The sequence below is a fragment of the Magnolia sinica genome, chromosome 7, assembly GCF_029962835.1.
Source record: "Magnolia sinica isolate HGM2019 chromosome 7, MsV1, whole genome shotgun sequence".
Taxonomy (NCBI): Eukaryota; Viridiplantae; Streptophyta; class Magnoliopsida; order Magnoliales; family Magnoliaceae; genus Magnolia; species Magnolia sinica.
The window spans coordinates 54,033,476-54,052,377 of record NC_080579.1 but is presented as its reverse complement, the minus strand read 5'-3'; the positions used below and the strand labels follow the sequence as shown (position 1 = coordinate 54,052,377).

Here is an 18,902-nt window from a genome sequence, read left to right as displayed (position 1 = left end):
AAAATAGTATGATTACCAGTAAATCGTAGGATTCAGCTAGGGTTTTTGGGATTAAAATAAGACTCAAATAGTTTCCCAAAATATTTGAATTGAATCATAAGATTCAAATCATATGCAGTAAGATTTTAACAACAACAATTGACAATGATGATGAATAAGATTCTCATGCTTGATAATGTTAGGAGTTACCAACTGTTTGGAAGCATATGTTTCAAAGATAATGCTTAGAAATGATGAATAAGATCCTCATGCTTGATAACTTTAGAAAGAGTTACCAAGTGTTTTGAAGAATACATTTCAGGTGTTGGGGGAAGAGGATACCATGGATCATTTTTTCATCTATTGTAAGATGGAGACGGATATGGACTTATCATTCATCATACAGATCCCCTCAAAACAATTCATTCCCCTGATTTGATAGTTAAGGGTAAGATTCGATTTGAATTGGATGACTCAAAAGGTGAACTTCACGATTTTGATTTCATTGGCACTGCACATTTAAGGAATTGTGTAATTGTGTGCACCTGCATCAAGCATGACCTTATAAGAGTTCAAAATTACCCCCATCCTCACCCAAGATAAGGTAAAAGAGTTACTTTAGGCAGTTTAGATAAAGACTCAAAGGCCTTAGGTGGCCAAGAGAGCACTTAGATTCTCAGAATCTTCCAAAAAGAAGAATGGAAAGAATCCAAAAACTTACTCCCGAAATGGAAAAATAATGTAATATAATATTTAGACTATAAGAACTTACATTAGGCCCATTTTTTGGCAAATGTGATGCTTGATGGTTGCCCCAATTGCTTGTTGTGGACTCTTCACAGATGTAATATAAGGCAATATATATGAGCCAAGTGTTTTTTCAGCATAGCATATCCAACCTGGATGCATAGAAAGATTATTAAATTGTTTCTCCCTGGTGTTATTTGAGAAAGATAAACAATGGACTTGTATTTCAGATTTATCTGCGCCCATGTTTTTGTTTTGGAATAGTTTGTCTTGCTTGTTTCAAGTTAAGCAGCCAAGAAGAACGATTTTAATTATATTTGTTTATTTTGGATCTGTACACACCCCACTTGACGCTCGATGTCCCTAAAACCATCTGATCAGAATGTATCAGGAGGGTGTTGCTCCCAAACTCCCACCTTGCAAAATAACCTGAAACGACTGCAAATTTTCAGCAAAAAAGCTTGAGAGGAATGGGAGCAGGCAGTGCCAAAGTTTAGCGCCTCCCTACCTTTATTTTTTATTTGAATATAGAATCTGATCTCAGTGAGCACTATTCGCCATGGAAATCAGATTTTTCCATAAACTACATAATGATTCAACCATTCAACTCTATTAAGGGTGATACCTTCACTTAGATCACAGGCTATGAAATCAAAATAACTATTAAATAAGGGTAGCTAATGACCAGCTTCTTCTTTTTCAGCAACTCCTCTGCAACAGCTATCTTATCTACATTCTACACATGCTTTCTCAAGATCAGATAGCATGCTCTTTTCTCTCTTCCCTAAAAACCGAAGCAGTCTCGTCTATCAGTTAACAATACTTTTTATGTGTAAAGTAAATTTCTGAAGGGAGGAGGTAAATTTCTCAAGATCAGATAGCATGTTCCATCAGATGCCCACTTATCATAATCGTATCCATGCTCATGCATAGTTTCATTTCATAAATGCTTCTTTGAATCTAAGGCAAGAACCATATGAAACAGAGAATGAAAGTTGGAAAAAATATTGGCCTAAACCAACAATACACATGTCTAATAAAACATGGGATTACCTGCTTAGGACAATTTGCTATCTTTTTCACTTCTGGTTTTTTCTTGAAGTATCTCTCCTTCCTAGTGAGTCAATTGAACTGCTAAAGCTTCCACCTACATAAAGAAAGTACATCTTGACATGCTTAGTACAAACCATAATTGAAGGATAACATAAAGCAGGCCCTGCTAATCCGTTTGGGTGTGGAAACAAGAGGATTGGACCCAATGGAGATGTGGGCTGGATTGAGTATCTCCACTTTCAAACCAATGCCAGTTCCAATATTTCTCAGAGATCTTGGGCCATTTCTAGAGAAAACCCGAAAATCTCAGTCACTACAACTATTTCTCTTCTTTGATATCAGTGTCTTAAGTAAATCAGGCCAAGCAGACCATTCATTGGTCCAACATGGATCTTAGGAACGCTTATGAATTAAAAGAATCTCTATTAATAGAACTTGGTAAAACATTAAAGCATGAAATCTTTCGCCTGTAACAGAAGATGATCATCGTCTATCCATATCCTATTTTGACTTAGAATGCAAGACAGCTTTGCATATTGCAGACTCTAGAAATTAGAGATTTTTTTTTTTAAAGTCACAACACAAAAATTGTATCAAGGGCCATAACTGAAGTTGTGGCCCTTGATAGAGTGGAATGGCAGAACAGGATTCATGTAGCCAACACCAATTAATTGAGAGGCTTAGATGATGCGGATGATGATGAAACGATAGGAAGTGTCTTCTGGTTCATTGTAGAAAGCACAAGCCACAATAAGTGAAATATCATGTTTGACAAATTGCGTACGAGGATCTTTTCTTTCAACGCCATCCAGATGGAAGCGAAGGCTTTAGGCAATGAATCAGAACTCCATAATCAATATATTTGAGAAGTGCTGTAAAATGATAAGAGGAAATAGAAATAGAGATTTGTCTTAAGATGTACAGAAAAACCCAGCTCAGGGGAAAACCAAAAAATGAGAAAAACCATCATTGTAATACTTGCTGCTGCTGCTGCTCTGTGTGTATGTGTGTGTGTGTGTGTGAAGATGTCAGGGAAATCAGATTAAACCAAGAAGAGAGGTGAAACGAAATCAAACCCACCATCTTGATGAACTGGCACATCTGTATCTTTCAATGGAGACTGCTTTTCTGCACCAGATCTTGTGGGCCACTGGTCCGTGGGACGAATAACCAATGCCCTTGGATTCTCCCGAGGAATGAAAAGAGCATCTGTCTTCGGCGTACTAGGTGTTTCTTCATCATCACTGAAGAATGGCACCTGCATTGAAAGAAAAATTGAGAAAAGGCTTAAGAGGGGCTATCAGAACGATGTATTTTAAAAACTTTTAAAATCTGACCTTCAGACCATCATTTCTAAGATGATATTTCCTGTCTGGCAACCTAATCCTTCTCTGATTCAAGTTTCTACGAGTTAACAAGGGTGAAACTCTGACAAGAGTGGGTTTGTTGCCAACCTTGTGTGTGTTTGTGTGTATCTCAAATTCATACTCACAATGAAATCAGGGAGGGGACAACTAGTTTTATGGAAAAAAAAAAAAATCTAACTAGAGACAAAGAAGCTAACCAAATGTTCAAAACAAAAATAAAAATAAGCCACACACATATACACCTAACAGATTAAATCAGTCAAGTATTTCTTTCTCCAAACTTTCAAAATGAATTAAATGGATCTATTAACTGCTACATTGTCAAAGCTAAGAAGACTAGCTGCTCCAATTCAATGTCTATATGAAATGAAAGCCGACCAGTTAAAATTCACAAACTACAAAATAAAATAGCAATGTCGTCCAATAGAATTATACGTATGTCTCCAAATATAAGGAAGGTTTATTTCACTTAAGTGGTCCAATAGATCATATGCGACTAGGATTCTCTGGTCCTTAAAGAGCTGCTCTACCTGCAGAGAATGGAGGGTTCAGTGTGCTTTACAAGACAGTAGTAAAGGTTTAGGGCCTGTTTGGATGCCTGTAAGTTGGGTAAGTGGGAAGTTACTTACAGGGAAGTCACTTACAGGTAGTGTTTGGGGGAGAAAAATCACCTGTAAGTAACTTACAACCTGTAAGTCACTTACAGGCAAATCTACCAAAAAACTGCAGGGGGATGGGGGTGGGAAGTCACTTCCCTATAAGTCACTTACAGGCTCAACGGTCAGATTTTTAAAAAGAGGGGAAGAAGGAGAAACGCACCAAAGGGGATTGAAGGTTTTGTCTCTCCATCCCAAGCACTCTCCTCCTCCCTCTCTGCAATCTCTCTTCCCCTCCTTCACTCCCTCTCTGCAATCTCTCTCCCCCTCCTTCCCTTCCTCTCTGCAATCTCTCTTCCCCTCCTTCACTCCCTCTCTGCAATCTCTCTCCCCCTCCTTCCCTTCCTCTCTGCAATCTCTCTCTGTCTCTGCAATCTTTTCCTGCAATTACCGCCTTCCGTCTCTTCTCCCCCTAGAACGTTAGGGTTTCATCAACCCTTTTTTTCTCTTTGAAAACGGTAGGGTTTCATCAACCCTTTTTTAATCTTTGAAAACGGTAGTGGCTTGACGTTACACGATAAGGCACGCTCACTTATACGCACCTGCGCATGTGTGCATTTTTTCACACGTGTCATGGACCTCTAATCCGAACGGTCCATGTGATGCAGCATCCCATGAAACCGTCAGGGACTAATTTTCTCCGTGATTTAAAACTCTGGTGGGCCATAGAAAAGAGAGATACAAATCAAAGTAGGAAAATGTTTTCTTTTGTTATGGCCCACCAATGTTTTAGATCAAAGTAACAGTTGGGTCATAGGAGTTTCATGGGGTTCAGCATCACGTGGACCGTTCAGATTTTGGACTCAAGTCACGCGTGATGAGTTCTCAAAAAGTTCTCAAGAGAACTCTTGCCAACCTGTCCGCAGCTGAGTAATCGGCGGGAAGGGATTGAGTGCTGAGTGATGCTTAAAATATGTGGGATCCACCATGATGTATGTATTTGATCGACACCGGTCATCCATTTTAATACTTAATTTTTTAAGTCCTGAACTTGAAAATTAGCTATATCCAAAGATCGAGTGGACCACACCACAGGAAATAGTGTGAATTGAATGTACACCGTTGAAAATTTCTGGGGGGCCACAGAAGTTATGGATTGAGCTGATTTTTTTTCCCCTCATTCAGGTGTTCGTGATCTTATGAACAAGTTGGATGACAAATAAAGATCGCTATGGGCGCTAGAGAGGTTTCAACCGTCCAAATCAGTACTTCCATTGTTTCTTGTGATACGGTCCACTTGAGCTTTGGGTATACATTTATAGTGGGCCCAACTAAATTTATTTAGTGTAATAAAAGTATACCAGCAACTACTGGGTACACAATCTGATTGCATTACTGGTAACACAGTAGTGGGTGTTACCCCTGCTGTGGGCCCACCTTGATGATGTGTTATATATCCACTCTGCCCAACCGTTTCTCCATTGGAGATTTTAGGCCCACCTTATTTGTGTTGCCGAGTTTTTCACTGAGGAAGTTTATTCTCAATGTTTAAATTGAGTTATTACTCCATATTATGGATATTTTGAATTCGTGGGCCCACTTTTATAACTCACTTGATGATTGTTTTAGCTTAATAATTATCTCAAATATTCATCTTGATGGGCTTAAGAAAATAACATATTTGATCCCATGTTTTTTTTTATATGATTATAACATTTTATAACAATTCCCTAATCTAAGTTCTGCTTGATGTGAATATACAACTTTCTACCTATAAGTAACTTACAGGTTATCCAAACAAAAAAACTAACTTATCTGTAAGTGACTTACAACTTACATCCAAACAGGTTACCTATGAGTAACTTTCACTTGTAAGTGACTTACAGGTAAGTCACTTACAACTTAAAAGAACTTACAGGCATCCAAACAGGCCCTTATATGGTAAAGAGACTTTAAAGATAGAGATGAAGAAATAATCAAATTATAAATAAATAAATAAAAAGACAATGAAATAGATGGAAAAAAAAAATGCCCTGAGCATATCAAAAGGTTATATACTACATGGAAAGTGATGGAAAAATTAATTATTTACAATTAAAAAAAATATACAGAAAACAATATAACAGGACACAGAAAATGCTGCACACAGCACTTTTTTTTTATTTTGGAAAATGAATTTCATATATGGGAGAAAACTATACAGCCAGCTACACATTCGGGCTGGACCACCTCAACAAAACTGGGGGCCAGCCTATCGTAAAGGCCACCAAGGGATAAAGAAGAAAGGAAAGAAAATTTACTAGAATCTCCCAACCGAACCTAGACCCGACCGGTCCAAAACCAATTCCCCTCAGGCGAGGAGCAGAAGGTCAGAGGAAACTGTGAAGATCCTATTGATTTGTGTGGCGCTGGCCATGCGAGCTAGAAAGTCAGCCACCTTATTCGCCTCTCACGGGATGTGCTTCATCACCATATTGACACTGGCCCGGATCGTCCTGAACCTATTCTTCCCGTAGTGGGAGGTCCACGAGGCCTGATTGTCTGAGGAAAGATGGGCCGCCACCACCTGGGAGTCGCTATCTACTTGGATCCTATTAAAGCCTTTCTCCCAACAGAGATGAAGCCCATCGATCACCGCTCTCGACTCAGCTAGGAAGCTGGATCCTGGGCCATAGCCTTTGGAGAAGGCAAAAATAAACACGCCTCTGTCGTCTCTGCAAACAGCCCCGCTGCCTGATGGGCCAGGATTGCCCCTGGATGACCCATCCATGTTAAGCTCTACCCAACCCTCCATGGGTCTGGTCCATTTGACAACGGATAGGGGCAGAATGTGGCCATGGATAGAGACTAGAGTGGCTTTAGCTATTGATTGTAGAAGATCATCTACTATGGCCTTTATCTGAAGAGGATTGTCTGCACATGTTTGATGGTTGCAAAGACATAGTGGCTTATTAGTCTGAGATAAGGCAAGGTTTTGTTTTTTTCTTTTCTTTTCATTATACCTCACTGGCCACCTCTACATAAAAACCATGTTACTAAATCATTTCTGTAATGGTTTTGACCAATGAACATCTCTTGATCGATCGACCCATGCTTCCTTTGCTACCAACACATCCATATATCTTGTTTAGAGTTTTGATGATCCAAGCATTCACCAAGAGAAAATCAGACGGTCCATTCACCAGGTGATTAACACGCAATGTTGGATATTGACTGCTGGCTATTTTTTTAAGCATTCATATTTTCCTACACATGGCCCACCTGAATTATGAGCCAGGGCACAAACATCATGGGCCTCATTGATGAACGGCTGGGAAATGGCACATACACCTACTCGTAGCTATGTAGCTACAAAACTCACCTTTCTAATTCTGTAATCATGTCCAATCCTGAAGTTGAAGCCTCAAAATAGAACTGGTGATGAAATGACTAAATTGTAGTGAATCTACTATGAATCTTTCAAGAAAAAGATAATAAAATAACAATGCGGTTAGTTTAATTCTACTATGAAGAAGTTAATAATTAAGAAATAAAAACTGCCCATAGACCCATCTTGAAATGATCAGTTGAAAATTTTCAAAAAATAGTTGTGTATCTTCATTCCTAATTTCCATAAAGTCCATATGCACGGTTTTAAAATCCAAACATACAAGACAGCCAGCTAGCCAATAAGCCATTTGTATTTTGCAACAAAACTAGGTGGGGTCTGCAACCAGCTGAATTGTTTTATATTCTGCTTGCATTAGAGATATATATATATATATATATATATATATATATATATATATATATATATATATATATATATATATAAAAGCCTTTTTTTTTTTCAAAAACAATTGATATCTCAGCCCCTCTTGCATACGTGCATATGACCCTCAATGCTCTCAGTGACAGACCCAATTTGGTTCACCTGTCCCGCCAAAGAAACAACCCAGCTTGCCCTTCAAATCAATGCACACTACTATTCTCTAGCATCATAAATAATAATAAGATGGTGGCATGGGCAAAGATACCATAAAAATGGGAAAACTGCAATAAATAAATAAATAAATAATCTTGATGAATCCAAATGACTTGAAACTCTTGTCACAAGGCACTTTTCCCTTGAGTATGGATCCAACGTGTATCTATTCATTGTAGGAAGAACTGAAGGAGCATAAGAAGCATGATGAAGCAACATGTTATTCCAAAGCTGAAGAACAGAGTTGCTAATGATAAAACTCATACCATAAAGGATGCACAAAGTGAAGAGGTCAGATAACAGGCAAATGCTAATCACAAAGACATAGCCATGACCAAGCCATCAACAACTCCATTGAGAAGAGAGGGCATACCTTGGGGCCGGATTGATTGAAGGAAGATAAACCAGAATCGGAATTGGACTTGCTTGAGGCCAAACCTCCGAATTGATGGAAGGACACCTCCAAACTACAGAAGATAACTAGGTTACATTTAAAACATCCATTGGCAATCCTTCTAGATGCCTAAAGCCAAGAAAACGAACTCAAACATGACTCCCTTTCCTGAACTTTTTATCCAGCTTGCAGACTTCCTCATTGGCCACATCAGATATCTATGACCTATAAAAGAAGAATCTTTACATTTTCAGCCTGGGTTGCAACAACAACAACACCAGAAGGATCTTTAAATATGAACCAATCACAAAAAAAGAAGGCAATTCCTTCATCAGTAAATTAAGAAAAGCTAGAGAGGAAAGAAATCAAAATTAATGCATGATTTGGTATCTAAATTTACGTTTGCAGGTGCATTTGGATGCTCAAATGAATTGATCTGCAATAACTCAATCCAGTGGAGTAAATGGAAAATGTGGGTCTACTACTTTGGTGCACTGTGGGAGGAAGTTTTCTACATACAATATATATATATATATATATATATATATATATATATATATAGGGAAAAGGTACTATGCGCTCGACCTCACGAGTCCGTCCCATGAGGTTGAGCTGTGTGAGCCCCACCGTGATGCGTTTTGAAAATCTACCCCATCAGTCAGATGCACCATTCCATCATGGGCCTAGGTCTCAAAAATCAAGTCAATCAGTGATTTGTGTGGGCCACCCCATATACAGAAGTGGGGAGGGGCCGTGCACCATTAAAACATTCATAATCAGTTTTTTGGGCCCACCGAGATGTGGTTTGCAAATCCAGCCCATCCATTATGTGTGTCCCACTTGGATGAGGGTTCAGATCAAGTTTCAGCGGCATTAAAAACTCAGGTGGGCCCCACCAAGTGCTTTTATATGTTTTAACGGTGTCGTCACATGATTTTAGATGGTATGGCCCACCTGAGTTCCGTATACGGTAGATTTTTAGGATATCCCATAATTTAGAGGGGACCCATCAAATGCACGGCGTTGATGGTCGACACGCATCACGGTGGGGCTCACACAACTCAACCTCACGGGAGCTTATCGTGAGGTCGAGCGCATGGTACCTTTTCCCATATATATATATATATATATGTTAAAGTATAAAGAGGCAAATAGCTTCTAAACATGAGAAGTCATCCAACATAAGTAAGGATTCTCCAATCAGTGTATTTTCCTATGTGGGTAACACAAACACCCACATAAAATTATTCTTCCTATGATCTGTAAATTGATGCATGTTGGGTGATGTCAATAGATGGCATCATGACAATGAAGACATCCTTTAAACAAGTTCTTGGCCATCTTGTAATGGCTGATTACCTACAACCAGCAACCCATTTTTTCATGCCTCAGGAAATTTATTTCCAACTCGACTCTGGGACAAAATGCTTGTAAAAGTGGATTGTATGGTTAGGTAAACTACAGCCAGTTGTAGGTCATCAGTACCCTTTTCAACGTCTAGCCAAATAAAAGAAATCAATCATCGTGAAAAAAAAAAAAAAACTAAATGGAATGATTGCATTGGATTAAGCAATTGGAATTAAAAACCCAAAAATCCAAAACAAACTTAATCCACTTTTACAAAGATGAGACCGAATTTCCAGATTCTCACCTCATAAGAAGAAAGAAAGATAGAAAAGACTTGAATTTCTTCAAGAAAGAATCTCCGAACCCTAATTTCTATATTAAAAATTTTTTTAAAAGAGGAGAGAGAGAGAGAGAATCAGACAATAGTGAAACATGTCACTGAATCGCTCTTTTTACAAGCATAATGCCCAAGTACCAATATTCTTATTTTAAAAAAAAATCTGCAGTGAGTAAAGCTAACAGTAGCAAGGACCCGGTATTTGTGTACATGGAAAGGATGGAGAGATAATACAAATGCACCGTGATTTTACCAGGCTAAACTCTGTAGAAAGAAGAACACGCTATTTCAACAATTCAGAATAAGATCGAATTTATGCCAAAGCCATTTGTAGTAATCCAAGTCATATGTATAACAAACAAGTCTAAGGACCCAAAATAATTGTGTACACATCAAAGATGTTGGCATTGCCAAGGGACCAGACTTTGAGATCAATCAAGCCAATCTCGATTCTATTCTTGACTTCATCAATTGAAGCATAAGATAAATAATTCATTCCAATAAATTGCTAGTCATTCCACATCAGTAAAGGCCCAATAAATTTCCCCTAATAGCAAGAACAAAATCAATATGAAGAATGCATGGATAGTCTCAAGTCATATTCAAGATTTCCGTACAAGATTTTGCAAAATGTAATATTTCCAAAACAGAAAAAGTAAGATTTTAGAAACATATTGCATATGAATTTAAAAGACTGACATTTTCAAGGTTGCATCCAAGTCTGGCTCCTCTTTGTAATTGGAAGATTCATCAAAGCCTAGCTCATTCTTCAGAAGATCAACCTGAAATATATCATTGAAATTTTATCCGCGTCATAAAGGGAATATGCCTCGATGCACATAAGGTTGTAATTCCAACAAAAGATGTGCCTTCTGTTTCTTGCCAGCACTTCCAACAACATAATAACCAACTCAGGTGAATTTTTTTCCTGGTTTAGAGCAAAATGGGACTATCCCCTCTTTATTGTTATCATGAATTCTGATCAGGGGCAGAAAAGCAGGGAAATGCTAGCCATCTTCAGATGGGTTCCATTTATCATGCTGTCCCAAAACCATTTGTACAAAGTACAAAGTACTTTAAATTCTTAAAAAGCTTTGCTTCATGAATGCGGATGGTTCAAGAAGAACTGGAGAAGTTATGACATGATAGTTAAGAATGGGAAAGCTTTCTAAACTTAATTGTGATCATTTTTCAATTGGAAATCCAAGACGGACCAGCAGGAGGTACATTGACTCTTGAAAGATCAACTAGGTGAAGTGAAAGCTGTGTGTTCTTGCCCGTTATGTATTCAGGATTCTAAAGTAGAAGTGAGATACTATCAGTTCTACAAGGCATTAAAGATTTCCTGATGCATTTCTAAGAACAGTAAGAGGTGTAGGGAGTTTTGTTATGTAATGAAGAATTACAAGGTCCCAAGTCCTAACATGTGTAGAGTCCGCAGATATCCATAAAAGGCCCATGTTTTGGTGAAACGGGCTGCTGATCTGATGAACTTCACCATTAATCTACGATGCTACGGTAGAAGATCTCCTCAACAGTACAATCTTAACCACTCAATTAATGGTGTGCAAATAGATGGTTAAGAACAAGAAAATGCAAGAATGTCCATATTCAATTATGGAAGAGGCCAAAGTTAAAGATCTTCGAAATTGGGTGACTCTTGCACCCACTAGATTGACTACTTGAACAATTGTATTTGACTGCCAATAGACCTGATATTTCCTTCAGCATAGGCATATGTGCTAGATACCAATCTAACCCTAAAGAATTTCATTTAGTTGTGGTTAAAAGAATAATCAGATATGTTGCTAGTATGGGTAATTTAGGCTTATGGTATCCTCATGATACATCATTACAAATTACTAGATATACTAATGCCAATTGGGCAGGTAATGTCGATGATAGAAAATCCATAAGTGGTAGATGCTTTTACATTGGAAATTATCTTGTTCCTTGGATAAGCAAGAAGCAAAACTCAGTATCTCTATCGAGCACTGAAGCTGAATATATTGCGGCAAGAAATGCAAGCAAGTAACTAATGTGGATGAAACGTATGTTAGTCGACTATGGTATTGATCAAGATACCATGAATCTTTATTGTGACCAAACCAGTGCCATAAACATATCTAAAAATCATATTCAACATTCTCGAACATAACACATTGACATAAATAAATTCAAGAATTAGTTGAAAGCAAGACTCTCATGCTAAAATAAATTAATATTGACAAACATCTTGCAGACATTCTAACAAAATCATTAGACAATCTCAGATTCTCCAATTTGAAAAATAATATTGGATTATATTGTATTGCTTGATTAACAATCCTTTATTGCAATTTATTTATTTATTTTGTATTAAAAGAAAATATAAAAAAAAAAAAAAAAATTGGGGTTATGTCGGCCAGCCCATAGCTAACCGACCAGATCAGCCAGCCGAGCACACACTCATGCTATCCGATCCGAGCGTGGATTGAACAAAAAGTGGGGAAAACCCACATTTGGTCATTCTCACTTCATCTTCCTCGGCTCGCCGGTGCTTCCTTCGGTCAACCCATTGTCCTAGTCTTCTTGTAAGTGATTTATTTGCTATTTTCTTTTAGATTTAAGTTCTTGGTTGTGGTTTATTTGAGAATCTTTCATTTTTCTTGAATCTAGATCTTTCATTTTGGTGGGTTTGCTAAAAAAATCTGATCTACTCAAACCCATCAACTTCTTTGTTGTTCTTTACTATTATTTGATCATTTTTCTTTCATGGCGCATTGGACCAAGCGTATCGTTTGTTGTCCTCACTCTAGTTCCTCATCACCCTCTGCTTCATGGGTTGTGCCGACCATACTCACACCGGAGGATGATCCGGAGAACGTATGACCTTCGTAGTGGCCAGGATTTCAATTGGGGCGCACGACCAACCTGAGATCAGGAGCTTACCACATTAAGTCTGGCTATCCAAATTTAAGTATGAGACTGGTTTGGATAGAAGTCCCTTGTGATGGACCCCATAGCTTGCGATACTACGTACTATCATCCCGACTCCACACTCCAGCTTGGTCATTTCATTCGTACCGCACATTGCATTGCATCCTCAGCACATAGCATTTGATTTACTATGCTTCTGTATTGCATAGCCTGAATAAGGTTGATGGTATCATGAACTCGCCAGGATCTGCATATTATATTACATCCACAGCATATGGCATTTAGGTAGCTATATTTTTGCATTTATATGCCTTAGATGGGGCTGATGGTATTCATGGTTCGTCAGTAATTGCATATCGTATTGCATCTTCGGCATTTCATATTTGACTCACCACGACTCCGTATTACATAGCTGATTTGCGTTGTATACTTTGATATTGAATGACTTATATACTTGCCAGTATTTCCACTTACTCTGATGTTTATGTGCTTGGCACTTATGTTACACACACACTTACACCACCCTCTAAGCTTTTTTTAAGCTTATGCACGACTGTTGCATGCACGTGACGTTAAGTCGTAGTAGCATTAAGACAGGAGCTTGTGGCAGATTGCTTGGAGTTTTTATTATTTATGTATTTCCCTTTCAGCATTGTACTTGAATGTTTATATTAATGGATATGTGGTGTTGATGTTGTTCTTGTGATTTGGGTACACTTGTGGTTATGCTTCTTTACAAAAAAAAATCATACTGAAAATCCTCCTTGTAGGATCCCAAGATCGAAATTTGGCGTATGGGTGCTGGTAGCCAAGAATGGGGTACTACGGAGGCTGTCGGCACTGGATTCGGTGATCGGGAATTCTGTAAGCCTGGTTTCTGAGTTTGGGGCATGATAGAAGTTGGTATCAGAGCATAACTTGGGAATACCTGAGGATAATATCACATATCTATTGATAGCTACCTTACAATTTATGATTGTTGAGAACTTAGAATGATTAGGTCCCCGAGTTCGAATAACTTAGGGACTTTCTGATATAGCTCCCCATCATGTGTATAGTGTTCAAGGATAATAGGCCCTTGTTCCATACTGTAGGACATGGCACCTGAGAGCGTCCGAGACCGATGCGCCCCCGGCCGTGTCTGTGAGCGCAGATCAGCTCCATCAGATGCTTCAAGCCATGACCGCCATCCTTCAGGGGCAGGGAAGGCGACCCGCCGAGACATCCACACAGGCTGAGTAGGAGCGCGTGAGCTCCCTTCTGCGCAACTTCAGGCTGTTCAGTCCCATGTGCTTCTAGGGAGAGCTTGACCCGATAGCGGCATAGAGATGGCGATCCCGGCTGGAGAAGATATTTAACACTATGAGGTACACGACCGAGCAGCGAGTCCCGTTGGCAGTTTTCTACTTCAGGGTGAGGCCGAGCACTGATGGGCATCAGTCACCCAAGCGGCAAGGGACGAGTTCGAGTGGACGTGGGAGGATTTTGTGGACCGATTCAACCAGAAGTTCATCCCTGACCACGACCGACAGCAGCGCGCACTTGAGTTTAAGACTCTTGTGCAGGGGGATATGAGAGTGTCCCAGTATGAGGCTCATTTCGTCACGCTGTCAATATTTGCTACGTATCTTGTTGATGACGAGGAGCAAAAGGCCCACCGTTTCGAGAAGGGCTTGCACCCTGTCCTTCGAAGTCGTGTCGTTGGATACACGCTCCCGACATTTGAGGAGGTCGTGCACCGGGCACAGATTTATGAGGCAGATTGTACCGATGCACAGCGGGCCCGTGATCAGAGAGGAGACCGGAAGAGGAAGACCCCCTTTGATAGTCCTCAGCAGCAGCAACATCGACGGCCTAAGAGGCACAAGAACCGTTCATCCTTTTGAGCACCAGCAGCTCCTTCAACACCACCACTGAGGTCGTTCGTGGGTGTTTGCTTCAGATGTGGTGAGACTGGGCATCGTAAGCGTGAATGCCCCCATCTACAGTAGCAAACAAGAGTACCCCATTAGCCTCCATAGCAACGGCAGCAACCACATTAGCCACTGAGACACCCGTAACAGCAGGGGCAGCAGCATATGTCACACCCCAAACTCGAAAATCAGGCTCACAAATTTCTCGATTGCCGAATCAGGTGTTGACAGCCTCCGTAGTACCCCATTTTTGGCTCACAGTGCGCATGTGCCAGATTCCGATCCTGGGATCCTACAAGGAGGATTTTCAGTATGATTTTTTTGTATGGAGCATAACCATAAGTTTACCCAAATCACAAAGGCAACATCATCATCACATATCCACTAATATAATCATTTGGATATGCAGAAAGAGAAATGCATATATATCAAAATCAAAGCTCCAGAGGATAGCTACATGCTCCAAGCTCAACGCTGCTACAACCTAACACCACCTGCACGCATCTATCGTGCATAAGCTTACAAAAGCTTAGAGGGCGGTGAAAGTGTGTGCATAAGATAAGTGCTAAGTATATAATAAAGCCCATAAATCATACACCATCAGAATAAGTGGAAATACTGACAAGGTCATGAATCATACAATATCAGAGTAATGCGAAAATATGCGGTAAGTCCATGAATGCTATCAGTTGTACCAAAACTATGTGATGCAAGGCATGAATGCTATCGGCCATACCAAGGTCATGCGATGCGAAACATAAAAAGACAATAACAGATGCTGAGGATGCAATGCAATATGCAAATCCTGACGAGCCATGAATACCATCAACCTCATCTAGGCTATATAAGTGCAAAAATATAGTAACTAAAAATACTAAGTACTGCAGATGCAATATAATATGCACTGCAAATGAAATGACCATGCTGGAATGTGAAGTCAGGATGATAGTACGTAGTTTCGCAGGCTATGAGGTCCACCACAAGGGACTTCTATCCAAACCAGTCTCATACCTAAATTTAGATAATCCGACTCAATGTGATAAACTCCTGATCTCAGGTTAGTCACGCGCCCAACCGAAATCCTGGCCATGTGAAGGTACACGTAACAAATAGTTACGCACCACCAGCCTGAGTGGATAATGAATGAATGAATGAATAGATATGTAATTCTTGCTCAATAAGTCCACATTTCAGAACGGTTGCTCTCTGGGGAAATCACCGGGGTCTATTACACTCTACTCCGACTGCCTCCTCCCTAGCTGCATAGCCCAGTGAGTGGAAGAGACCTAACTATCCACCTGCCAATATCGGGCCCGGCTCATCGATAGCGGACCCATTTACAAGCTGGTCATACTTAGCCTAGCTTATAGCCCCCTCACTCGGGCGGATAAGGCCACACCCCCTTCCAACCTATCACGACACAGTGGGAGACACAACCTCATGGTATAGGCACCAGCGCTTATATTCCACTCTATCTAGACATTGGAGCATCTCCTGGTACCAAGGAGGTTCTGGAATTTTCACCCAAGGACATCTTACGTGCTCATAGTGCTAGAACCAAGCATTTTTGGTGTCCCATCTGGCCATTCACGTTGTGTCTATGGAGGCCACGACCTTGATGTCGCTAGGGCATACAATGATCAAGTCACATATATGTGAGATGCATGAGTCACACTATCCAGTCATGCAGCAATCCTGCGCATACGGCGCGATAATGTGGGCACTCCGTCTCATAAGGAGCCCCGTAAATAGTCTGCCCAATGGCGTATGTTATGATCAAACATTCCTCATATCAGGCATACATATGATGCGTATGGGCATGAATCATGGAGTTATACTAAGCATTTTATATGGTGATGAACTATCCTCACAAAGAAGATGGGCCTTGATAGCCTACACACAACAAGTATGGGCCTATCAATGAGCCCTAGGGAGAGTTATAATGCAGACATTTAACCAACATTATTCTTACAATGTGGACGTCAAACCAGCATTGCTCTCAAGGCATGGCCCGCCATAAATGTCATTACATAACCCATGGTGGAATCACACAATGCAATAGACCTTGTATACATCCCATTGGGCCTCAACCCATGGGCCTCCAATACATCAAATGAGCCTCATAAATATCAAGGTGGGCCTCCTCAAATGGGCCTTAACCCATGGGCCTCCAATTACATCACAATAGCCTTCAACCCATGGGCCCTAATACATCACAATGGGCCTTCACCCATGGGCTCCAAAATACATAATATGTGGGCCCTGCACCTGGGCCTCAAAACGCGCAACAGGTGGGCCCCACTCATGAGTTAAAGATACATCCTGATGAGTCACATGTATATCAAAGTGGGCCTCTCGATTGGGCCACAAAATACATCAAAGTGGGCCTGACGGATGGGCCATAAAGTACATCAAGGTGGGCCTCACAGATGGCCACAAAACACATCAAAGTGGGCCTCAATGGATGCTCATATCACGGAGTGGCCCGCCTGATGTGTTTGAGATCCAACCAATTTATAAGTTAACATAGAGCTAGATGAAGTGGAAGTAAAATATAAGCTTAATTGGAAGCTAATGTGGCTCCTAAGAAGTTTGTACGGTGGATGTCACTGTCCCCACTATTTTCAATGATGGGGTCCACTTGAGCCTTAGATCTGACTCATTATTAGTCTCAAGCCTGTTAAGACAAGCTCGCCAAGTGCTTGGACGATTTGGATGCAACACATGCATCAAAGGTGGGGTCCACATGAAGGCCCATCATCAAGTATATATTATATATAACATAATATATATAATCTACATATAATATATATAATATATGCAATATTATATATCATGTAATACAATATTATATCTAATATAATATACACACACACACACACACACACACACACCGTCCCACACGTGGGGGTGGGTCCCACCGTCCAGTGTGGACGGTGTGGATAGAACACATAAATCAAGGAGGGGTTCCACCAAATGGGTGACAGTGTGGGTATACCTGCATACGTCAGTGGGTCCCACGTGGGGCCCACCATAATGTTTATCTGCAATCCAATCTGTCCATAAGGTCACGCAGACCTGGATGCTGAGGAAAAACAAATTTCGTAATGATCCAAAACTCCTGGACATCTAAGGAGTTTCAATGGCAGACGTACAATCACCATTGTTTCCTATGATGTGGGCCACCTGAGTCTTGGATGTGGTTGAACTTTGGAGGGGGCCCTCTTCAGGAAGGGGCCCACCCAATGAACGGGTTAGATGACAAATATACATCATGGTGGGGCCCACGGATGGAGCTGTGGGTCCCTGCCTACACGGCCACCCGCCCTCCATGCGGCAGGCGCTGCCTACGCCTCTGGCAGCAGCAGCGTCTGCTGCCATATATATATTTTTTATTTTATTTTAAAAAAAAAACCTATTTTCTGAGGTTTTTCGAGTGTGGGGCCCGCATAGGAGAATCTAACCCCGCCATTGCTCCCCATAGCTCAAGACAAGCCCAACAAGCCCAATATTCAATATGTTTTGGGGTATAGAAAAGTCAGGTGGATTTTTAACGGTGAAAACCACCGTTTGCTATGTTATGGCCCACCAGAAATTCGGATCAGCTTCATTTTTCGGATCAACGCCTAAAATGGCCTGAGGGAAGGGATGGACGGCTTCGATTGAATACATACATCAAGGTGGGGCTTGCATGAGCAACCCACCCAAAATCCTCAAACCAAGCTAATATTTGTGTTCTCAGTTGATGTCCAGCGTCCCTGAACGCTGGACAGTTTGGGCCTGCTCAGGTGGGCCATCAAATGGTGGATAGTGTGGGTACAACACATATATAAAGTGGGCCCCACCTACAAATGGCTTGGATCAAATACATGTTTCATGGTGGGGTCCATCCAGGTGGGCCACATGGCCATATCATCACATAAAAAGAAAAAGAGAGAAAGAGAGAGAAAGTGGGAAACACGTGATAATGGAGGGACCCCGGCACTATGTGCCCTCCATCATGCATTCAATCATACATCAAGTGGGCCCAATACATGTGGGCCCACCAAATCAAAGATCAACAGTGCAGATCCCTTTTTGTAACGCCCTGAAATTCGGGGGTCGAGCATAACTCAGCTCCCGAGTTCCAAAACATCACTTATGCAACATATTTAATGAGGGATGTATGTTGACTGTATTAGTGCATAAAACATGGAATAGATTAAGCCAAAACACAGATATGATTCAGGGATAAGTGAATAAAGCAAGCGGAAGACTTATAGAAAATTATGTGTACAAGTGTGAGT

General features: G+C 40.6%; 1 long non-coding RNA gene across 1 annotated transcript; it reads right to left on the bottom strand.

Annotated features, from left to right (window-relative positions):
• Positions 1-1,241: 1,241 nt before the first annotated feature.
• LOC131251356 (uncharacterized) lies at positions 1,242-3,721 on the bottom strand. Its single transcript, XR_009173767.1, has 3 exons — positions 2,860-3,721; positions 1,780-1,873; positions 1,242-1,510 (listed from the first exon to the last, which is right to left on the bottom strand). It is a non-coding gene; the product is annotated as an uncharacterized LOC131251356 (long non-coding RNA).
• Positions 3,722-18,902: the final 15,181 nt, after the last annotated feature.